This window comes from Macadamia integrifolia, chromosome 13 (genome assembly GCF_013358625.1).
Source record: "Macadamia integrifolia cultivar HAES 741 chromosome 13, SCU_Mint_v3, whole genome shotgun sequence".
In the NCBI taxonomy this organism is placed as follows: Eukaryota; Viridiplantae; Streptophyta; class Magnoliopsida; order Proteales; family Proteaceae; genus Macadamia; species Macadamia integrifolia.
In genome coordinates this window covers 4,548,614-4,558,636 of record NC_056569.1, presented here as the reverse complement: position 1 = coordinate 4,558,636, position 10,023 = coordinate 4,548,614, and the positions used below count along the sequence as shown (strand labels likewise).

The 10,023-nt window shown below is 38.1% G+C and overlaps 2 pseudogenes; both read right to left on the bottom strand.

Moving 5' to 3' along the window:
• Nucleotides 1–136: 136 nt before the first annotated feature.
• LOC122059783 overlaps nt 137–10,023 on the bottom strand; it is a 15,741-nt pseudogene continuing 5,854 nt past the window's right edge.
• Nucleotides 4,439–8,462, bottom strand: LOC122059838 (annotated as a pseudogene).

The following is a 10,023-nucleotide window of genomic DNA, read 5'->3' as shown; positions in this document are numbered from 1 at the left end:
TTTTTGTGAATAAATAATATATTAAAAGAGGGGGAGCATCAAAACCGGGGGAAGGGGAAGCAATTACATCCATCAAGAGAGAGGCAGCAACTGAAATTGGGGGAGGGATAAAATAAGAAAGATGAGACACCAAAACTAAAGGAGGGGAAATGATTGAAATATCCCAAACGAGGGCAAGGTGTATGTTCCTACTAGATATATATACATAGGAGTATAGGACTATATTTTTATAGTTAAGATTTTGAAATATAGTAAAACAGCCTTAAGCCCTTCTCTTCAGTTGCTCTTACTGGCCTTCTTACTTTCACCTGTTAAAAGCATAGAAAACCATAACTCATCTCCTTAAAATGTTGTTGTGAGGAAGAAATATCATAGTTTTTAATTGGCTACGAAAATGTGCATGTGGAGTCTATTGGTTCTAAGTTCTAACCCTAGAATCAGCCATTTGATCCAAACAAGGCAAAAACCCACCAATGCGGGGAATCTTAGAGGAATATTCTGATTCAGAACAGAAATCAAAATCAGTCCCGGTCGATTCCTGATCTGATTCACTAATTTTTAAAACATCCTAGATGAACTTGCTACTAAGCCAGTTCAGCTAATTGGTTTTGTACAACTGGACCTGACCAACCTGCACCTATTGTTTAAATGGAAACTTTGGCAATTAATTCTAGCCAGTTTAGGCCCAAGAAATGTAATGAATTTTCCTTTCCATAATTATCCCATGAGTTTGGATCAGCCTCAGCCTGTCCTGGACTGATGAATTAACCCATAGTTGAGCTCAAATATCTCATGGGTCAGTCTTAGTTGAAACCCCATCACCTGCAGGAGACTAGGAGAGTATCCTTAGTTGTGCAATCCTGTCCATAATTTGAATATAGGAGCTGGGTGTACCTGGATAGATAGATTTGTTATTCTTTTTGTTAATCCCCAGTTGCTGGAATTGTTTCCCTGTCATTTTTCTCTAGATCTGCTGTATCACGTGGTTCTTCGTGAATTTTCCGTTTCCGGTAGACGCAGATCAACACTAGTTGGAAGAGACTTTAAGGCCAACCCAAGAGATTTGGGAGCTGCAAGGAACATTTGAGTATTAATTTTGGGTTCTGAAATTAACTAAGAAGAAAATCATGTCTGTTGCCTAAAATCTGGTAGAAACATAATTTACCGCAATGAAAATATCATGACCCAATAGTCCATATGGTCCCCAGAATGAGCTGTTGAGGAATGAGAACAAGGATAAGTAGAATGGCATGAATTCCAGGCTCTTTGTCTGTACCACTCGCTTCTGCAATCGTAGATTAGTTGCAGTTATGGGTTATTTTCTACATGGAGAGAGAGAGTATGTATTAACAACTAACTAATTTTAGTTACCAAGTTTCAAAAATTCCTTATTAGGCCCCATTATGAGAGGTTGTAACTTTTCCACTAGTAGTACATTTGAAATTTCAAAACATGAGTGAAGCTTCATGTATATACCAAAAATTAAGAAGTAACCATATTCTATCATAGGATATTCTAGATGCTAAGCCACTCACTATTAATAAATAAACTTAAGGGGTAAGTAAAGATTATCTATACTTATTTGGAGCTCTATGTTACCCATTTCTAAAGTCTCATATGCGGGTGATGACTGATGAGGCATTAAACTACAATAACAAGTGAAAAGAATTGAATGGATTAGCCTACATCTCTTCAAGAAGAGCTTTGGATTGATGCTCAATGTAAACTTAGATTTCATTTTCTTTATATGTTGGTGTGTTTTGTTGCTAGTGGGTGCCCCTACTAAGGGCAATGCCCAAGGTGAGGAGTGTTTGTCAATCTTTTTGTTAATGTGCCCTATTATTATGTCTATTACTGTACTTTTCATTTTTCTTCATTTTCTTTTAAGACAAATGAAAAATCATGGAAAGAGAGAACCAACCACAACAACCAATGGAGAACTATACATCCCTATAGCAACCATGAGTCCAATGCTCCCCACAAAAAGCTTCAGCTGATGGTGATCATGAATTGCGAATGTCAAGACTAAGGTGACGATGGCGACAACCATGATCACACCCACCACCATCAAAATAGCCATTCTCTGCACATTCAAATAGATTATAATTAATATAGTCTTTTGAATATGATCAGTAGTGGTACATATAGTAAGGAAAAAAGGTTTCTACGGAGAGTGTGGTCCTAGCGCCTAGACACATGGGGTGAAATGATTGGTCTACCCCATGAAATGAAAAATGATATTATTATGGATACTTCCTTGTCCGATCCCATTAGTTCTTGGGCAAGCACAAAAATCACAATCCCCCACAAGCAACACTTCCCCATATAGTAATAATGTACATTAGAACTAGAACTGATCAGAATACTAATAATTGGGGAGTATTTGAGGAGCTTGCCTTTCTCTTTACCAGAGCAAACCAAATATAAATGATAACGAAGGTGGACTGAAGAAGTAGCCCTACACCACAAAAATAGTGAATACCGGGAAATTTTCCCACTGGTGGCTCGCAACAGGCAACCCATACCAGAAGTACAGTAGAACTGTCAATAGAGTAACAACATAAGGGACACAGGAAAATTCCTCAGTGCTTCGCTTGTTTATGACCTTTTTAAAAGTTAATCTGTGAACAAGAAAAGAAACACATATGTATTTATAAGTAAGGGAATCAAATGGATGGAAATCAACAAGATAACAGCAGTGAAAACCAGTCTTTAATTACATTGGAGATGAATAAAGTAGCACAGAAGTGATATTTCCTGCAAAAAACACGATGCATATATATTTCATGCATTAGTTTAATTTACATTTTTGGGTATATAAATAAAAGATGAAAGAATGCTATTAGATAGTATTGCGTATACCCAAACACATGAGGAAATGGAGCTGGGGTATAGGTATATTTTTATAGTCCGGTTCCAGTTTCCATGTGTTTAAGCATACACAACACTATCGGATAGCATTCTTTTTCCATAAATAAACATATTAAACCCCAAGAAAAGAAGAAAAAAGATGAAAAGAATCGGTACCTGCTCTGCCAAGTGCTAATCGAAGTTTATCATCCATTTTTCCACTTTAATATAATAAGGCCTGAATGGCAAGAAGTGTGAGGAAGAAACTATAAGAGGATACACAATATGTGTCAAATCCTCATGACACCTTGTAGGGTGGTTATAAATACAAGATTACTCAAAAATGTATTTTTTTTTTTAATTAATAAAAATGGTGCTTATTACAAAACTACCAAATTTACAAAACAGTCTCTCCCTCACCCACATAGTTTCTTTACATTTTGGCCTTTGATTCCCCTCTCCTAAGTGGGATCCCCATCCCCCACTTCGACCACCTCTCATCACTCATGGTTTCTCCACCGACGACGTCGTCGTAGGAGCCTTTCCTTACCCTCCTTTCTAAAATTCTCCTACTGATACACACACCCCGCCACCCTTTCCTGATCCATGACAGCCATGGCTTGTCTTCCCACTCCATAAAATTCCCGTCGGCAACTTCCCATTCCCATCTCCATTAGTAAATTGAGGTGAGTACTCCCAACTTCTTCACGACTAGCCCAAAATTTATACTTGAAGGACCAAGAAAACTGCATAGACAGAGAAAGCAACTTAATTTTGTCACAAGAAAAATGAAATACCGCTGGCAGTGGTTCTCCGCCATTGATGCTTTGTTTGTTGGAGCTGTGTGTGTTGTCAACCTTCGTCAGCATTAATTATCTATTTTCCACTTAACAGTCTTAGACAGTAAATGGTAGAATGGGTCTTTCTTTTCTGGTTTGTTGACCGAGTCTTACCGGGGTTTTCTACATGGACAGTAAACGGTAGAATACGTCTTCTTTGAGGCTTGAAAATTGAAATATGGTTTTAGAATGGAGGCATTGAAGGAGAAGAAATGTTGGAAAAACTTTTTCAATACACTTGAAAAGAAATTTGTTTTAGAATGGAACACATGTGGCATGAGGTAGAATCATCTTGGGGCTTCCATGATGTATATCATCTATGATGGGAAAGAAATTAGAGAAGAGAAACCTTCTCCTGCTGCTCTTACAATTAACTCTAGAATGCAGTTTTGAGTTTCAGATTAGAACTAAGAATTAACCATCTTCTTGCAACGGATGTTGATTCTCTCAAGAATAGACATATTGTTCATCTTTGGGCTTCAAGGTTAGGCTTTTGTAGCTTCTCGTATAAGGATTTTCCCCTTCGATGATTTGTATAGTTTTTTGCTCTTTAATAAAATTTTCATCCACCAAAAAAAAAAAATGCTTCAAGGCAAAATGAAACCCTTCTAAAGAAGCTCCTGTGCTCGTCTTCCCTCCACCTAGGGAATAAGGAGTAAGCTGTTCTACCTTCAATTCAGTGAGATGCGGAGCCAGCTCCATGAATTCCTTATTTTTTTGGGTAAAAACAATATCATTCGAAAAGGAAATAGGAACAGAGGAATCCTCCCTTGACAAAACAGAGTAAAGCTAGGGGCCATTACAGGGAAAGTCAATTACAGTAAAAGAAGATCGGAACCTATGCGAAAGGGAGTGAGTAACATTGTTCACTCGTCGATGACTAAAACAGAAGTTGCACTCCACAAAATAGCATAAGAGGAGAGATGTCGTCCAACACAGAACCTGTTCTCAGCATTAAATCTCTTTGAATTGATAGTTGAAATTAACTGTTGGGAATCACTTTCAAAGATTACTCCTTCGAAGGAAGCCTGAAGCATAGCTGAACGGAGAGCGATTAATTCCGCAATCAAGGGGAAGTACACATAATGGGCTCTGATGATGCAACAAATCTCTCTGAAGGTTCACTAGCCACAAAACCAATACCAACTTTTTGACGATTTTTAGCAACAGCTTCATCTGAATTGATTTTTACAAAGCCTGGAGGGGGGCAAGACCAGCTGCTGCCAGTGTCAGAGGAAGGAGGCTGAACTGGGAGCTGATCGTTGAAGAAGATTGAAGAAAATATGCAAAGGAGCATTGGGCTTTGGAGGTACCTCTTCCGGAGGGGAGAGGAGGAGCTCGTTGTAAACCAGTAATCTGCTTTGCTTGAGAATGGGAGTAAGGAATATTCTGTTAAGAGTCTATCCAACATTCCAAGTCATGAATAGCACCACGGGGCCAGCAATAGTGGGCATGACTACAAAAATAATTCAATATCTACTAGTAATAAATAGAAGTCAGCTAAAATATTGAATGAATATAACACAACAAAATAAGATGTCCTAGGATTACCCAAGGAACTAACAGATTTATGAACACCCCAAATACTTCCAACTATGACAATTTTAGAACCATATTGTCATCCTCACTCAGTCTCAGTATCAACCTCATCTCACTACAGAAATGTAGAAAAGAGATTCATGAGAGACTGAAACCCATAGAACAGAAATTATCAGTTTAACATCTTGTCAAAAATGTGTCCTGTATTTTCCTCACACTTCCACATTTCCCGAGCATATCTGAAGTCCAACCTGCAGCTTCTGAGGCTAACTCAGTTCGAATTATATAAGCATGAATCTCCTTTCCAAGCTATGGGCACAGAACATCAGCAGAACTTGCAAGAGCACTAGATACCGTGAACATGTTGATTTCTGATTCATGTCTCTCTGCATTTTCTATTCTACAAAACTTTTGGGGAGCCGGTCATGGTAAACATACCTAGAGATAATTATACTCTTTCAAGAGAAATTATCCTTGTTGAGCATGTCCTCAAATAGTTGGTAAGCTTGCTTAAGCAAACCTAAATTTGAATATAAATCATGGTGTTCCAACAACAGAGCTCATAATTGATGGGCCCAACCAGGATTATTTTTTTCACTAGAAGAAACCTGACCTGATCAAATATCCTAGCCATCCAAATAATCCAGGATGATGGAGACTGATAAAGGTAAAGAATAGAGTTCAGATCAATCAGAGGTTAAGATCATCCAAGGAGGTCAATCTTTAGCCTAGGGTACTTGCAAGTGCAACTTTCTATCAGCAAGAGCTACCTCGGCACATATCACTGCCCAACTTTATCGTCTATAAAACTCGTACGTTAAGATATCCTTCTACTCCTTCTGTTGCCAAGTTCTTGCACTGATAGTCTTTGTCAACATCACCATGATAAAAAATAAAAACCAATCCCTAGAAACACATTGGTGGTGCAGCACCAAAGTTTCTTCTTTGATATTAAATCTAAAGCAAGTTAAATAAAACAAGACACATCTACAACTAGAAACAAGACTAGAACTGCAGCAAAATAAAAGCTTATGATTCCGCTGAACAAGGAAAAAAAGAGCCCCGTAATAATTTAAAGAGAAGCTCCTAGAGTATATTTAACATCATTGACACAGCCATATACATACCTCAACTCCCAGTCCCCTATTGTTGACAAATGTCCGCTGGCTGAGAAGTCCCTCTTCAGGGTTTCTAGTGACAGGAACTTGCTAAAACTTGAATTGCCAGCTGCAGCAAGTACAGAATATGATATCTACTAGAAACCAAGTAATTTGCATTCGATGCCCAAAAGAAATCCAAAAAAACCAATCTCTCATCATATATATATATATATATATGTATGTATCGAGGCATCTGGAAGCAAAATGAACTAGCATAACCATTCAGCCAGTCACAACCATTTTGTCAATGCTGCAATACCGTCTCAGCTCTAGAAGTATGACTGTAAACATAAACTACATCCTCCACAAAAACCCACAACCAAGACCACAAAAAAGAAAGATAAGAAATATAACTTCCCCTTCTCACAAGTAGACTTGAAATATAAGTATATCATTGATAAAAAAAATAATGCATAAATCTAGTCAAGTATCAAAAGGAGGAAAAGAAACCCTTGGAGGATTCCAAAAGCAATTTTTAAATTTCAATTTTAATTCTCAATCAAAAGCATATGCTTTTCTACAATCTAAACTGCAAAATGAGAAATTAAATTAAAAAAAAAAAATCCTCTATTCCAATACAACCGTGGCTTCCAACTCTTTGAGCTTCTCAACAATCAGATTACCTTCCTCCTTGGTAACCCCCTTCTTGAGGACAACTAGCAGCTTCTCCACTAAATCCTTGGCTTCCTTCAACCCCAAATCCATAAAATCCCTAACTTCCTTCATGATCTTATCCTTGGCCCTAGGCTGCCGCATCAAACTTCTCAAATTTTCTATCAAATGCCGTCTTCTCGACAGCCTTTGAATCAGTCCTCGTGGAGCCACCTCCCATTGAAGTAGATGCTGATGACTCAAGGCCAGATATTGCAGGTCCATGCTTGTTTAAACCTAATTTAAGCCTGAACAGGATTGAATAATCATGCCATTCAAGCTTATTGATTCGAGAAGCTCATCAGCAATCTCGAGCTTCTGGGATCCAGTCTCAGCGGTGGTGGTGGTGGTGGTGGTAGTGGTAGTGGAGGAGTAAAGAGAACAGTGGAGAAGCCTGATACCTGAAAGGAACTTTGTCAAGGAGTTTCTGGATTCTGTATTCTCAAAGTTTTACAGAGTTCATTGGATTTCACCATTTACAAAGTATTAACAATATTAGGAGGAGAAGAAGGAAATAGTACCTACCACAGAGTGGAGTTTGCATCTCTACGTCTTTAGACTCTACAAGAAGTAGAAGGGAAGGTAGAAGGGCCTCTCTCAAACAAAAGAAGAAAGAGAAGAGCACGCAGAAGGGAAAAAGCTAGAGAAACGGATGCCGGGAATTAAAATGAATCAAATCATAATAGGGTGAGGGAAAATTCAAAGAAATTAAAAGGAGAGAGAAAACCAGACCTTAGATGCATTGGAGGAGTGCGATTTGCCATTGGCTTTGAGCTCATTGAAGGAAGCAGAAGCAAATGAAGCAAAGAAGAGGGGCCATGGCTTTCTAGCATGATCACTCGTATAGGTCAGAACTGGGAGAAAGAGACAAAGAGGAGAGATGTCGAGTGAGGAGCATGGTGAGAGGAAAAGTGAGGAGGATAAGGCGGAAGGAGAGAGGAGAGGGACCGGGGACGTGAGAGTCAAAGGTGAGGGAGTCAGAACTGATGGTAAAAGAGTTGTGTTTTTTCGCTTTGTCAAAACTCAAAAGTGTTTGCGAACGTGAAACACAACCTTTTTTTTTTGCTCTGGTCAAAAGAGCTCTCACTGAGCACTTTTTGAGCTAGAACTGCTCTGTGAGAAAAAAAAATAGACCGGCTTGCACACGCTATTATGCTCACAACCTGCTCCCGATGAGCAGGAAATCAATGAAATCACTTCCGGAGAGTGTTACCAAACGCTGCCTAAGTGCCTTCGGACTTTGGAATGGAAACATAAATGTTCATATTCTAATTTTCCATCAAGTGCAATGTCAATTCTATAAAAGGGAATATACACGAAAAATGTTGGGGTTTGCAAAATTGTTTTTGCATCTGAGAAGTGTTACATGGGCAAGTGTATTGAAAAAGTTTTTCCAACATTTCTTCTCCTTCAATGCCTCCATTCTAAAACCATATTTTAATTTTCAAGCCTCAAAGAAGAAGTATTCTACCGTTTACTGTCCATGTAGAAAACCCCGGTAAGACTCGGTCAACAAACCAGAAAAGAAAGCTAAAATCAGCCATCCAGACCTAGATTTGAAAGAGGTGAGGGGTTTCAAAGATTTCAGAAATGGAATAAAACTGGAATTCTCAGGCTGGTTCTAAGTACTTCTTTCCTAATAATAAACTTAATAAGAAAGAATTCAAACCTGACATAGGAACTATGAAAGTAACAAAATAAAGTTGCCTAGTTTCCCTAAGTTGAAAATTGTCATAAAAAAAGAAAATGAGACAAATCCAAATAGCTAATAAATGAAATAAAATTTCATACCAATAAGATTTAAAGTTACAAGGGTCTAATGGATGGGCTAGGTAGAACTGCTATCTCAGATATTGATTATTCCGTGAGGGCATGAAGAAATATCAAATACAGATAATTAAGATTATACTGACCACATGGTTTGAGAAAAGTGGGAATGCCTGTCAGTCATTGCGTATGGGTTTCTATTGGTCCATGTCACTTTAGATTGGACCTCTTGATCCAGCATCAAACATCTGAGCAAAATTAACAATACTTACAATATTTGAGCATTATGATTCTCCATAGTAAAGTTTGTTATTTGTAAAATCTCATATTCTCAGGAGAGTAGTTTTTAGCATGTCCAGTAGGAGGAAGATTCAGCTTGGGACATTGGTTTGTCAAATCTTATATTCTCAGGAGAGTAGTTTTTAGCATGTCCAATAGGAGGAAGATTCAGATTGGGTCATTGGTTGCGGAATCGTACCATGGTGCTATCATATCATGACATGATCAGTAGGATCTGAGCAATATGATCTTTGTTGCTTGTTTCTTTCCAGGGTGCCCCTCCATCAGCAAACTAGTTAGCTGATAAGGTAGCCAAATAATGAATCACGAGGCCTCAATTATGTTTTGGTATCACTTTTCTGTTGTAGCGTGATCAGATAGTGCTTGTCTTTTCTTTTCTTTTCTTCTTCTTCTTCTTCTTCTTCTTCTTCTTCTTCTTCTTCTTCTTCTTCTTCTTCTTTTTCATCATGGGTTTGGGTAGGGGATTGCATTTGCATCTGTCTGTATGTTGTACATACCCTAATTATTCCTTCCTTTCTCAATAAATATTGGCTATCAACATTCGGGAAAAAAAAATCCAGAATTACTGTATACCTAGATCTGAAGTATTCAGGAAAGATGTCAACCTAAGAAAAAAAATTCTACTTACAGAAATAAATATATCAGTCCCAGCAGGAATGGCATATCCATTTTTGTCACCCTTGTTTCCTCCTGCATAATTGATTTAAAATTCCATGCTTAGCCCCTAGATATATGTGTATGTGTGTGGGAACGTATAACTGCATCAATTATATTTACTTGAAGTTAGATATTATGTCAATGAGAACTTGTACCCGGCAATACATCTGATTTGAGGGAACGTCTAATAAGCAGTGGAGGCTGAGGATATAGACGAAGAGCCTCCACAACAATAAGCCGTATGTATCTGCAAGCATGTA